Source organism: Macaca mulatta, chromosome 2 (genome assembly GCF_049350105.2).
Source record: "Macaca mulatta isolate MMU2019108-1 chromosome 2, T2T-MMU8v2.0, whole genome shotgun sequence".
NCBI classification, from domain to species: Eukaryota; Metazoa; Chordata; class Mammalia; order Primates; family Cercopithecidae; genus Macaca; species Macaca mulatta.
In genome coordinates this window covers 157664362-157678535 of record NC_133407.1, presented here as the reverse complement: position 1 = coordinate 157678535, position 14174 = coordinate 157664362, and the positions used below count along the sequence as shown (strand labels likewise).

The 14174-nt window shown below is 44.2% G+C and overlaps 1 long non-coding RNA gene across 2 annotated transcripts in view; it reads left to right on the top strand.

Moving 5' to 3' along the window:
• The window catches only part of LOC114676409 (uncharacterized), a 122616-nt gene that overhangs the window by 77342 nt on the left and 31100 nt on the right, over positions 1 to 14174 (top strand). Inside the window, exons 1-3 of one of the 2 annotated variants that reach the window (XR_003727445.2) lie at positions 6910 to 7925; positions 10169 to 11390; positions 13252 to 13339. This is a non-coding gene — a long non-coding RNA (uncharacterized LOC114676409). Of the gene's footprint in view, positions 1 to 6909; positions 7926 to 10168; positions 11391 to 13251; positions 13340 to 14174 lie in introns of those variants that run through there. The other variant, XR_003727447.2, reaches the window with a different exon arrangement.

The window sequence follows — 14174 nt, the reverse complement described above, 5'->3', positions numbered from 1 at the left end:
CACTTTAGCTACTATCCCACCCCAGGCCCATCTGCTATCCCTGCAGACCAAAGCAACATTTCAGTTTGACCTTTCATGTAAATGGAATCATATAATATGTGATCCTCTATGTCTGGCTTCTCTCACTTAGCATGATGTTTTCAAGGTTCAATCATATTGTATGAACCATGTATTAGTACTTCATTCCTTTTTATGACCAAAGAATATTCCTGTTATATGGATAAACCACATTTTGTTTATTCATTTATTATTTGATGAACATTTTGGTTATTTTTACATCTTGGCTATTACAAATCATGCTGCTGTGAAGATTCATGTACAAGTTTTTATGTGGACGTATTTCGATCATCTTGGAAAAAGTACTTCCGGTCTAATGGTAACTCCACATTTAACTTTTTGAGAAGGTGCCAGACTGTTTTCCAAAGTAGCTGCTCCATTTTTCTTTTTCTTTTTTTTTTGAGACGGAGTCTCGCTCTGTCGCCCAGCCCAGGCTGGAGTGCAGTGGCGCGATCTCGGCTCACTGCAAGCTCCACCTCCAGGGTTCACGCCATTCTCCTGCCTCAGCCTCCCGAGTAGCTGGGACTACAGGTGCCCACAACCGCGCCCGGCTAATTTTTTGTATTTTTAGTAGAGACGGGGTTTCACCGTGGTCTCGATCTCCTGACCTTGTGATCCACCCGCCTCGGCCTCCCAAAGTGCTGGGATTACAGGCGTGAGCCACCGCGCCCGGCCCCATTTTTCATTCTCACCAGCAACCTATGAGGATTACTCCTCAACCCTGCTAACACTATTATTGTCTGAAATTTTTATTAGAGCAATTATATTGGGGGTGTGAAATTGTATCTCATTGTTGTCTTGATTTGCATTTCTCTGATGTCTAATAATGTTGATCATTGTTTCATGTGCTTAATAGACATCTATATGTCTTCTTTGAAAAAATGTTTATTCAGATTCTTTACCCATTTTTAATAGGGTTATTTGTCTTTTTATTATTGAGCTGTGTTCTTTATATATTCTAGATGCAAGTTTCTTATCAAATATATGATTTGTAAATATTTTCACCCATTCTGATTCTGTGGGATTTTTTTCACTTTCTTGAGAGTGTCCTTTGAAGCAGAAAGGTTTTTAATTTAGATGAAGTACAGTTTATCTATTTTTCCTCTTGTTGTTTATGCTGTTGGTGTAATATTTAAAAATCTATTGCCAAATACAAAGCCATGGAGATTTACCCTTGTGTTTTCTCTTCAGAGTTTTAGGTTTGGCACTCACATTTAGGTCTTTGATCCATTTTGAGTCATTTTTTGTATATGGCAAGATGTAAGTGTTCAATTACATTCTTTTGCATTAAGGTATTCCATTGTTTCAGCATCATTTGTTAAAGAGATTATTCCTTCCCTGTTGAATGCACCTGGCACCCTTGTTAAAAATTAGTTAACCATAGACACATGGGTTTATTTCTGGACTTTCAATTCTCTTCCATTGATTCTCACGCTGGTACCACCTTGTCTTGATTACTGTAGGTTTGTAGTAAGTTTTGAAGCTAGGAAGTGCAAGCCTTCGAACTTCATTCTTCTGTTTCAAAATCTTTTTGCCATTTTGGGTCACTTGAGTTTCCACATTAATTTTTAGATCAGTTTGTCAAATTCTATAAAGAATCTAGGGATTAACTTGAATCTGTAGAACAATTTGGGGAGTATTGCCATCTTATACCATGTGCAATCCATAAACATGGGATGCCCTTCCATTTTTAAGTTCTTTAATTTTTTTTTCAAACAAGCTTTGTAGTTTTCCGAGTATAAGTTGTGCACATTACATTGTGATATCGTGATATACATATATTCATATCTATAAATATATTTTTATATATATATAGTTTTTGTCGTATTTCCTGACATATAACTCCTAAAACCCAGAATCTCCAGAGTGATAAGGATGTCTTTTGTATGCTAATGAGATGACTGGTGGATAGCAGCCCCCAAGTAGTTTGAAGATGTGGGGGTGGTCACAGAAAAAACATGGGCATGATTAGAGGGTTGGGACTTTTCAGCCCCACCCCCAACCTCCAAAGAGGGGAGAGAAGCTGAAGGTTAAGTTGATCACCAATGACCAACGATTTAATCAATCATGTCTATGTAGTGGAGCTTCTGTTAAAAACGTAAAAAGACTAGCTGAAGGGAGCTTCTAGATAGCTGAATATGTGGAGGCTCCTGGAGGGTGGCATGCCTGGAGAGGGCATGAAAGTGCCGCACACCTTCCCACATACCTCACCCTATGTATACTTCATCTGGCTGTTCATGTGTATTCTTTTTAATCTCCTTTATACTAAACCAGCGAATGTGGGAAAGTGCTTCCCTGAGTTCTGGTGAGCCATCCTAGCAAATTAATTGACCCTGAGGAGGGGGGTCCTGGCAACCCTGGGGTTTGTAGCCAGGGTTCAAGGTATCTGAATTGGAGGTAGTTTAGTGGGGCTGAGCCTTCCATCTGTGGAATCTGACACTATCTCTAGGTAAATAGAGTCAGAATTTAATTGAATTAGAGAACACCTAACTGTTGCCCACCGGAGAATCTGGCAGAAATTTGCTTGGTGGGTTGGTAGGGAGAAATCCTTATACATTTGTTCACAGAAGAATTCTATGTTGTATTGTAAGAATACAGTGGGGGGAAATGATTTTTTTTTCAATACCCTTACACACTTCTTTTTGTTAAATTTATTTGTAAGCATTTTATTCCTTTAGATGCTATTACAAATTGAATTGTTTTCATTATTTTATTTTCAGATTGTTCACTGCAAGCATATAGAAATGCAACTAATTTTTGTAGAGTTATGCATCATTTAAATGCAGGGATACATTCTGAGAAATGTGATGTTAGGTGACTTTGTCACTGTGTGAACACCATAGAGTGTACTTACACAAATCTAAATGATTTAGCCTACTACACGTCTAAGCTATACAGTACAATATAGCCTATTGCTCCTAGGCTGCAAACCCGAACTGCATGTTACTATACTGAAAACTGTAGGTAATTGTAACACAATGGTATTTGTGTGTGTAAACATAACTAAACATAGAAAAGGGGCAGTAAAAATACATTATAACAGATAAGATATGGTACACCCCTATGTAATGCACTTAACATCAATGGAGCTAGCAGGTTGGAAGTTCTTTTGGGCAAGTTAGTGAGTGAGTGGTGAGTGAATGTGAAGGCCTCGGGCTACGCACTACTGTAAACTTTATGAGCACTGTACATTCAAGTTACACTAAATTTATTTTTTAAATATTTAAATATTTTAAATAAATGAAACTTACCTATCTGTTTTACTGTATAAACTTATTTTCTTTTAACTTTTTGACTCATAACAACACAGACTAAAACACAAATAGATTGTTCAGCTGTACAAAAATATTGTCTTTCTTTATATCCTTATTTTGTAAGTATTTTTCTATTTTAAAATTCTTTTCTTTTCTTTTTACTATTTAAACTTTTTTGTTAAAAATGAAGACACACACACACATTAGCCTAGGCTTACACAGGGCCAAGATCATCAATATCACCATCTTCCACCTCCCTCCACATTCTGTCCCACCGGAAGGTGTTCAGCTTCACGTCGCATAGAGCTGTCATTTCCTGCGTGATGACATTGTCTTCTTCTGGATACCTCCTGAAAGACTTGTCTGAGACTGTTTTGCAGCAGCTTTCTTTTTTTTTTTAATAAGTAGAAGGAGTACATGCTAAAAACACAATTAAAATATAGTAAATAAAGAAGTAACATAGTCGTTTATTATCATTATCAAACACTATGTTCTGTACATAACTGTGTGTGCTAGACTTTGAAATGACTGGAAGTACAGCAGGTTTGTTTTCGCCAGCATCACCACAGGCAGGTGAGTAATGCATTGTGCTACTACATTACGACAGCTACGACGTCAGCAGGTAGTAGGAATTTTTCAGCTCCACTATAATCTTATGGGACCCTCATTGTATATGCGGTCCATTGTTAACAAATGTTTTTGTATGGCACATTATTGTATATTCATTTATCTTGTATCCTGCAAACTTGCTAAACTCTTTTATTAGTTCTAATAGTTTTTTAGTGGATTTCTTATAATTTCCTACATACAAGTTATGTAATCTGTGAATAAAGATAGCATTACTTCTTCCTTTCCAATCTGGATGCTTTTTATTCATTTTTCTTCACTTACTGCCCTGACTAGAATCACAATTATGTTTCAGTTTATTTCTAAGTTTTTGTTGCTATTAGAGATAGAATATACCCCTTTACATCTTATGATTATTTCTATTTTATGGAAAATCTGTTTAATTTACTGAACATTTCTTGATTCTAGTAGTTGTTATATTATTTTCTTAAATTTGAGGGGTTAAAAATTACACTTGTAAAAATGATTCTTATCTATATTATTAATATTTACAGCTTAAATAATTTTCTAGACTCATTTCATTGTCTAGGATCTCAAACACAACATGAAATAGTGACAGATGAGGCAGGAATCTTTATTTTATTCCCAAAAGGATGTGATTCCTTTGAATAATAGTCCATTGCTACACATTATTGAGCTCTTATTATATGCTAGGAGCTTTGCATACATTAATATTAAATCCTCCTTACGATATTGTGAAGTGGGTTCCATTGTGAGCCACAGTTTCAGATGAGGAAGCAAAGGTACAAAGTTTAGGTTAAGTAAATTGTCCACAGTTACGCATCTGGGTGCGGAGCTAGGATTTGAATATAGAACTGTGTGTGTCACTCTTGCGTGTGACTCCGGCTTACCCCCTGCAATTCAGAGACCTGAAGCCAAGGTCCAGACATGTCTAGGAGGTCCACCAAAAGGCTTCAGGCAGCCCCATAAGCCCCTTGAAAATCTGTACAAAATTTTCAGTGTATGTCTACATCTTTATTTTTGGGTGTATAACATCCAGGTTCCCCACTGGATTTTCAAAGGCATTTAGTACCACTCAAGTCTTTCCCTGAAAGTATAGTGATGCCTGTTGGGTTCTAATAAAATTTCTTTTGTTTCATTAAGGATATTTTATTCCTAACCAGCAAGAGCTTTTTATACTAAATATGGCATTACATTATGAAATACTTATTGGGAAGCTTTTGAGGTGCTAATCTCTTGCTTTGCCTGATAATCTAATGCCCAGCAGTAATGAATCTTGCAAGAATGATCCATGTCTACAGTCCTTGGACAAGCCTTGTTTTTGTTTTATTGTCCTGGTGGATTCTTCAGATTCTGTATGAACTCAAAAATATCTGAGACAGGGCTCAATCAATTTAGAAAAAGTTTCTTTTGCCAAGGTTAAGAACACACACCTGTGACTCAGCCTCAGGAGGTCCTGACGATGAGTAAACTTAAAGGGGGAGATGGAGGCTTCCAGGTCATAGGTAGGTTTTTTTGTTTGTTTTTGACAGAATCTCGCACTGTCGCCCCAGGTGGAGGGCAGTGGTATGATCTTGGCTCACCAAAACCTCCATCTCCTGGGTTCAAGCGATTCTCCTGCCTCAGCCTCCCAAGTAGCTGGGATTACAGGCGCCCCTCCACCACGCCCAGCTAATTTTTTGTATTTTTAGTAAAGATGGGGTTTCACCATGTTGGCCAGGCTGTTCTCGAACTCCTGACCTTGTGATTCGCCTGCCTCAGCCTCCCAAAGTGCTGCGATTGCAGGTGTGAGCCACCATGCCCAACCATAGGTAGTTCAAGAATTTTCTGACTGGTAATTGCTTGAAAGAGTTATTTTCATTGGAAAGGAATGTCTGGGTTACTATAAGAGGTTGTGGAGACCCAGGTTTTATCACACAGATGAAGCCTCCAAGTAGCAGCCTTCGGAGAGAATTGATAAATGTTTCTCATCAGACACTAAGGTCTATGTTGATGTTAACACTGGTCACCTTTTCCTGAATTCCAAAAGACAGGCAGGTATAATGAGGCATGTCCCACCACCCCTCTTCCCATCATGACCTAAACTAGTTTTTCAGGTTAACTATGGAATGCCTTTGGCCAAGAGGAGGGGTCCATTCAGATGGTTGGGGGAGACTTAGAATTTCATTTTCAGTTTACATCTGCTACATTTGCTTTGCTATGATTTTGAGACTTGCACCTAAGTGAGATTTCTTCTCTGGCATTTTTTTAAATATCTTGAGTTAATTTTAGTACTTGACATTTATTTTATTTTTTTAACAGTCGAGGTCTGCCTATGTTGCCCAGGCTGGTCTCAAACTCCTAGACTCAAGGGATGCTCCTGCCTCTCCCTCCCAAAGTGCTGGGATTACAGGCCATGACCCCTGGCCTGACATTTCTTTTAAAAATTACGTATTGCTTTAAGATGTTTAAGCATATTAGCTTAGCATTCTATACTGTATTTGTCCCACTTTTAAAATTTTCCTTCTCATCCCTTTTGCACGATGCCTGCGGCATGTTTTCTACAGCATTAGCCCGCCTCATAGAGCCAAAACAGCTACCAGTGTCCCCTGGGAGTCAGGGATGGCCTGGGCTGGTTCAGGGGACTGTAACTGGAGCCCCGGGCTGGCTGTATGATTCTGCCCAGTCGCGCTCCCTGTCCGGGCCCTCTGTTTTCTCCTTACGGTGGGGAGAGGTCTGAATGAGGCCCCAGCTCACGCACTCCATTATCTTGAGGCTGCTCCCACCCCCAGGCCTAAGAGAGACAGAGGCCCTTTGAGCTGGGGCTGGCAGGCGAGGCTGGAGTCCCAGGGCTACCAAAGCGTTGCGGAGGGAATGCTTTGAAGAGGCCCCGCCCTTCCTGGGGCTGCGGCTTAGCTCCGGCCTCCCTCACCCGGCAGGGATTCCCGTTCTAGGGGACATGTGGTTCGTGCCAGCCAGTTGATGTGGGCGCTTTCTTCTGCCCCGACTCCCGGCTGTCCGCTTCCTCCCCAGACCCCTCCTGTGAGCTCTGGGAGCTACAGAATAAGGACACTCCTTGGCTCCAAGCCAGCCCCGGCTTGCTCTGGAGCCTGGATTTCCCCCTCCGACCCCATCACCGCAAGGGTCTGTGCATGGGAATCTGCTCCCGAGGCTCCCTCAGGCGCCGCGCCGCCGGGGATACGCCTTTCACCGCCCCAGCAATTGGAGCGCTGAGTCCAAGTCCTGATTCCACGAGAGGCGAGAGGCGGATGAAGCCCCAACGCTGAAATTCTTTCCTCTAGGTCTTTGGCAGCGGCTGGGGCCAAAGCCCGGGCAAGACCAGGGCCTTCGGCACCCGGACTCAGGCTCCGTCCTCTCTACCAGCGTGCGGCTACAATGACATGGCAGGTGGGCAAGCATAGCACGCCCCGACAGTCATGTTTTATTTAGTATGTACTAAAAATACGGCTGGCCTGTGAAACCCACAGGTGCGATTGCTTAAAATGAGGCTAATGTGGACATGTGAATGGTTAATAATGAGTTGATTAAAATATTCAGAAATCGTCTACTGGAGACGGGCAAACTGCAAAACGGTAGCATGGGAGCAACTGATCTTCGAGAAAGTCCAGGCTCCGGCAAGCCGTGGGTTTGAATTTACACATGTGCACATAATGGGTGTGAATAAACCTTTCTTCAAAAAAAACCAGACCAAGTCAAGTCAGTTATTTGCCGTGGACAGGTGCCAAGGCTGGCTGCTTCAGTCCCCACGCTAGTCGCCCCCGACCCTGCTTCCACAGCCCAGCCTGGGAAGTGCAAAAGGAGTCACGCCCAACGCCCTGCACTAGCGGCCTCTCGGACACTAACTGCGTCCTCTGCGCCTGCTGCAGCTTGTCCCTTAGTCCTCCCTGGACCGAGGGCGTGAAGTTGGCTGTGCCATCAGCACGCGGCCCGCTCACTTCGGGGCTCACTGTCCTGGACACACAGAGTTGGACGCCTCCAGCAGCCCCACGCTTCACCCCAAGGCCTGCAAGCCTGACAGCTTCGGAGGTAGGGATATCTTGACACAATCTGAAAACAAACCATTTAAAACTTTTTTCCTCAAAAAAATTAAAAAAATTTTTTTCTGCTTGCAAAGTCTATAAATTCAGTTCAATATCAATGAAAATCGCAACAGGATGTTGACGAGAAGCTGATTTGAAAGTTCATCTGAAAGAGAAAATATGTAGGAATCCTGAAGATGATTTCGAAAAGCTCAAAAATACTTCAGTAATTCACACAGAAAATCCAGAAACAGATTCATGTTTATGTGGAAATTTAGTGTTTGATAGAGGAGGCCTTTCAAAGCTGAGCTGGAAAAATGGAAGGTCAACAGAGCCTTTGGGGAAAACTCACTATCCATTTTGAAACCAATGTTAGAATCTTCTTACCATTTGCAAGAATAAACTCCAGGTGTATTAAAGAGCTAAACATTTAAAAAATCTATAAAAGTTTTAGAGCCAAATATGGAAGAATATTTTTAAAATCCCACGGTGAAGAAGGCTTTTGCTATGCAGGAAACAAAACCTGGAAACCGTAAAGGAAATGACTGACAGATTTGAATATTGCAAAAACTAAATGAATGGCTCCTTAAACAAATTACAGGACAAATTCCAGGCAGGGAGAAAATAGTTTACAATAGAAGTAATGTGCCAATGGTTAATATCTGTGTTGCATAAACATGTCTTTCCAATCAATAAGAAAAGAGTAGGAAACGGGTAAGGATTTAACAGGCAATTCACAGAAGACAAAGTAACCGGCCCCTAAATGGGAAAACATCCTCAACCTCACTAGTAATAAAGGAAATGAATTTAAAAGACGATATATTTCTCACTTCTTCTCTCCTTATAGCCATATTCCACCTGTGACTGTGCAGCCTGTTTTTACTTATCATAAGCATAAGTTAATAAATACAGGGCTTACCATGTTAATATCTTCTTTCTATGGATGCATACACCTTATTTTATCATTCTCTTTGTGACTGAAACTGAGTTTCTCTCTGTAAACCTGAAAATATCTGAGACAGGCCTCAATCAACTTAGAGGTTTACTTTGCCAAGATTAAGGACACAACTTGGGAGACAGGTCTGTGCCTTTCTCCAAAGATGATTTCGAGGGCTTCAGTATTTAAAGGAGAAAAGCTGGCTGGAGGGGACAGAGGGAGGGTATGATCACATTACTGAATCCCCATGTTGCAAAAGAAAAGGAGCATGTAGGGGAATGGTCAATTATGTGTTCTTTCCATGCTGGGTAACTCGGCTCTTCACGTAAGATAAGGTGAACACAAAGTGGAGATCTTTAACCTTTTATCTGTCTCGATCTGCTTAGGAACAAAGGGAAAGGCAGCTTCTTGCATGACTCCACTTTCAGCTTTTTTTTTTTTTTTTTCTTCTGGCAGAGGGAATTGGAGTACCAAGTTTTTATTTTCCTTTCACATTTCTATTTTGCTTTTCTACGGTCTGCTGCTGTAAGCTTCCCTATAGCACATTCCCAGGCTAGACTCTCATAGTGGGGACTGCCAGATCACAGGGAAAGCACAGGGATGCTTGGAAGCAGACAGGCAAGCTCAGCTCCAGGGCTGCACCTGTGGACCCCACCCCAGCCCCGTACAGCCCCTGGAAGAGGGGGTCTGTCTGTCCCTGATTGACCCACCAGCACCCTGTGGTTCTTTCAAAGTTATTTCTAACCTATACTACTGTTTGCCCTATTAGGGTGCCCCTTTCCTTCCTTCTTTCCTTCCTTCCTTCTTTCCTTCCTCCCTCCCTCCCTCCCTCCCTCCCTCCCTCCCTCCCTCCCTTCCTTCCTTCCTTCCTTCCTTCCTTCCTTCCTTCCTTCCTTCCTTCCTTTTTCTGTCTTACAAGAATTCCTTTTACAGTTTGTCATTTGCCATTGCATGTGGCTAAATCTGTCAAACTTCAGCACTGTTTTCTAGCATCGTTGCCAGGCTTAGCCTCCATTCCAAGATTACAGAAACATCCACCTGAATTTTCTCCTAGAACTCTCACAGCTGTGGTACTTTCTGCTTTGGAGAAGGAATGACCCAATTCCCTTCTGAATCTGGAAGAAAACAGAACTGGGTCACTTTACATATTATTTGGCAATTTTAAAGTATATACCACCTTTACATTTAATGTAGCCATTTGATGGAGCTACTTCAAAATTGTCATATAAAATTAACCTTGTCAAAATGTCTCATTCTGTACTTTTACCATTTTTTAAATCTTTTTATCTTTATCCACTTTCATCTTGTTACAGGCCACTGCCTTCAGAGAAGGTGACAGAGGGCCATGTCTGAAACATTCTCCCACAACCAGGAACCCTCAGCAGCCGCTGAAGAGGAAAGGCAGTTAAATGGAAAGACTTCTGAGCAAGTGGAAGAAAAGGCACCTGTGACCCTAGGGAGGGGCTCCGGCAGGAAGGGGCAGTGCCCTTGCCCTCTTCACCTAGCCTCCAGGTGGCTCCCCACTTGAAATTTCGGAGGATGGCAGAAACCAACCTGCAAGGAAATGAAAGAGGGCACGGCAACCTTAAGACCAGAGCAGCCCACGATATTTTTTAATGAGGCCAAAAATAGGAGACCTGCAAAAGACCCCTGAAAATAATGCCTGGAAGTTGCGAAACATCAAACTGACACTGCACAAAAGAGGGCCAGCTGAGCAGGAGAAAAGCTTGAGAAGCGTCCAGAACAATGAAGGTGGAGAGGCTAAGAAGAAAGAGGAGCCCACATGGAATGAATAACCATGGTTGGGACGGAGGAAGGTTCACCAGAACTGGGAGGACTGAGGTTGGACATTGAGATAAATTAAAGAGTGTTCTTTAAAACTGTCAAGACTTTGGCTGGTCAATAAGTAAACTGCAGAAGAGTGTTCCTGAACCCCAGCAGCAATGCTCCCTGGAGGAGGGAAGGAGGCTGGGGCTGCCACTCTCCCAGCTGGCTGCGTCCTGGCCTTTGCCATTGATCTGCACTTTCTCCAGACTCACAGATGTCCCTGGGTCAATTGCATCTGTGACCAGGACTCTGCCATCATCATTCCTGGCTGATCAGCTGGTCACCCAGGAATGTTAGGGATGAACAGAGGCCTAGAACTCAGGCTCCATGGATCCGGCAGCACCAGGAGACGAGGTTTCAAATCTCATGGCTGGGCCAGCCAGCCAGGTGCCCTGGAACTGTCGTGATCCCTGCTCCTTGCTGGCCTTAGCCCCCTCTTCCTTCAGCCCAGAAGTCCCCAAGTACCCACTCAACAAATGCCATCCCTTTAATTCCTGTGGTCTGCTGCCATCACGGGTCACCTAATTCATTCCCTCCACACCCTAAGTGCCCACGGAAGTGGCTGAAACAGTAAAACCACAGAGGAGCATTCATTCCAGTCCCCAAGGCAAGCCGCCTCCTTTGCACCCTGCTGTTTGGTTGGTTTCTTCTTCCTCCACTTCCCAGGATGCGGAGCAGATTCCCTGTGGCATGACTACCTGAGGCCAGGTACAGACTGGCTCTGGGGGAGTACAGGGCTGGGGTCCTAGTTCCCACACTGCGCCATTCATTAACAGGTGGGAAGAGTTCCACCACTTCTGAGGAATTAGCGGGCTCCAGGTGACCCTATGTCACCCCAAGTGACTCTCCATTTCCCACAGACTCAGCCACAGGGCCAAGAGTTTCTATTGCTATCTTTCCCTCCAGAAAATCTCTGGGCCAGCTCATCTGCCCAGCTCCTGCTCCGCCCCACGGGAGGGCTACGGTTAAAGATGGCAAAGTGGCTAATTCACTAAGTAATTAACTTTAGGAGTGTCTATTGAACATCTATGTGTGCCAGATGCTGTTCTAGATTTGAGATACAAAACAGGGAAAGAGAAGGCCCTGCTCTCATGGATGGGCATTAGAAGAGTGGGGTCGATTAACCACTGATCTAAAGGATCAGTGAAGAGCATTCCAGGCCTCTGCACTGCAGAGGAAAGAGGATGAGATGAGGAGGAAGAGCGAGCGAGCAGCAGCCGGGGAGGTGTCCCTGGGGTTGAGTCTGGGTGAGGGGAGGGAAGCAGCCAGTGCTTAGCAGGAAAAGGCAGGGCAGGGGTACAGCTTGCAGAAGGAGACAAAGAGGACCTTTTGAGGGTCTGCAGATGGCAGGAGAGGCAGGGGAGGCTGGATCCAGGTAAGGAGTCACTGCAGGGGTCCAAGCCAGGAGAGGACAAATCTGATGGAGGTTTAAAAGTCTTGGTTGTCTGCCTGGTGGAGAATAGATGAAGGGGCAGAGGGGGAAAAAGTGATGGACTAAGGATAGATTTTGGAGGCAGGGCAAACAGGGTAGCATGAAAGAAACAGAGAATCAAAGATGATGTTTAGGCCAGGGGCGGCGGCTCATGCCTCTAGTCTCAGCACTTTGGGAGGCTGAGGTGAGAGGATCACTTAAGCTCAGGAGTTCAAGACCAGCCTGGGAAACATAGCAAGACCTCATCTCTAAAAACAAAAACAAACAAACAAACAAAAAAATAGCCAGGTGTGGTGGTGCACACTTATAGTCTCAGCTACTTGGGAGGCGGAGGTAGGAGAATCACTTGAACTGGGGATGTTGTGGGTACAATGAGCCATGATTGTGCTACTGCATTCTAGCAGTGGATGACAGAGTGAGGCCCTGTCTCAAAAAGAAAATATGATGAGTTATTGGTTTGGGACCATTTTCTGACCTGGGGAAGACAGAGGAGAAACTGGCTTGTGGGTGGGTGGAATCTGGAGCTCCATTTTGTCCAGGTTACATTCCAGGTGCCTCCTTGGGATCTGGGAGGAGCTGTGGAGAACCCAGACATGTCTGTAGGGGTGAAGCATTTCTGGCATGTGTAAGCACACACCTGGTGGCCACAGGGCCTGGACTGTCCGAGAGAGGCCTGGTTTGAGACATGTCATCGTCAGACTCTAAATGCCTCTCATCCCAGGGCTCAGGTAGCCCCTTCCATGCCCAGAAGACCCTGCAGAAAGTGCTCACGGTGGTGCTGTCTCACCTGCAGTACTTGTTCCTAAGTCAGCACAAGTCGGATCCTAGCAAGGGCCGTGGAATATGCTTGGAAGATGACACACACACTGCCATTGCCTATTTCTATTCATGAACTCACTTTCGAAAGTGTCCCATTTTGAGATAATTTTAGACTTACAGAAGAGTTGCGAAAGCAGCCTCCCCCACCCAGCCTCTTCTCATGCCGCATTTCATGAATCACAGTGCGATTATGAGAGCTGAGGCTCACCTCGCCGTGGTCTCGAGAGCTGGATGGCAGGCAGGCCCCCCAGTGCCCTCCTCTGTTCCCAGCTCCCACGTGCATTTGGCTGTCATCTCTCTCTGTCTCCTGTCTGTCAGGGCCGGCTTTTTAAGAGGATGGATCTGTCGCTCTGTGGACAGCCCCTCCGCCTAGGTCTGCCTGACGCCTTCTCTGCATTGGACTGAGGTAATGCCTTTTTGGAAATTCCGTGGCAATGCCACAGAAGTGATGTGCATTCTCGGTGGGCCACATCAGTGGGTGCGGGCTGTCAGTGTGCCTTGTGCGTGGTCATGCCAACCTTGATCTCTTGGTTAGAGTGGTGCCTGCCAGGGTTCTCCCCAGTCAACTCACTGTTTTTCCTTTGTAACTATTAAATATTCCAGGAGATGCTTTAAGGCTATACAGAGATACTGTTTGTGCTTAGATCTCTGTCTGCTAATTTTATTCTCCTCTGGTGATGTTGCCTCAGTCGTGCTCCCTGCAGTCCTCTGGTGCTCATCGTCTTCATCTCTCATTCCTTCCACATTTATTCATTGTGATTCATCTGTAAGAAAGCAGTTAACTCACTTTTAAACGTCAATAATTAAGCCACACACCAGTTGATAGCCTGTGGAGCAGGAGGAAGAGCAAGGCCTTCAGTCCGTCCAAAGGGTGGCTCGAGTCATTTTTTAACTGAGCACTTTTCTCTGCTTGCAGGCTGACCCTTGGTTGCCTTTGGCCTCTCTGGCTTTGCTCCGTCTCTGCTGCTGAGGTCAGCAGCCCAAGAACGAGCCTTGCACAGGCTTTGGGGGCCCTCTCCAGAGAAAATCGGGTTCCTTCTTTCCCTTCCAAGCACCTCTGCTCCCTTTGCCCTGCTGCTAGGAAGAAACCTCGGTGTCAGAGCCTCTCTACTCCTACAGCCAAGTCTTTTGCCAGTGGCCCTGCCCCTCCACACACACACATACACACACACACACACATACACACAGATATGCACACATACACACGTGCATGTTCATGCATGCATAGATACACACATACA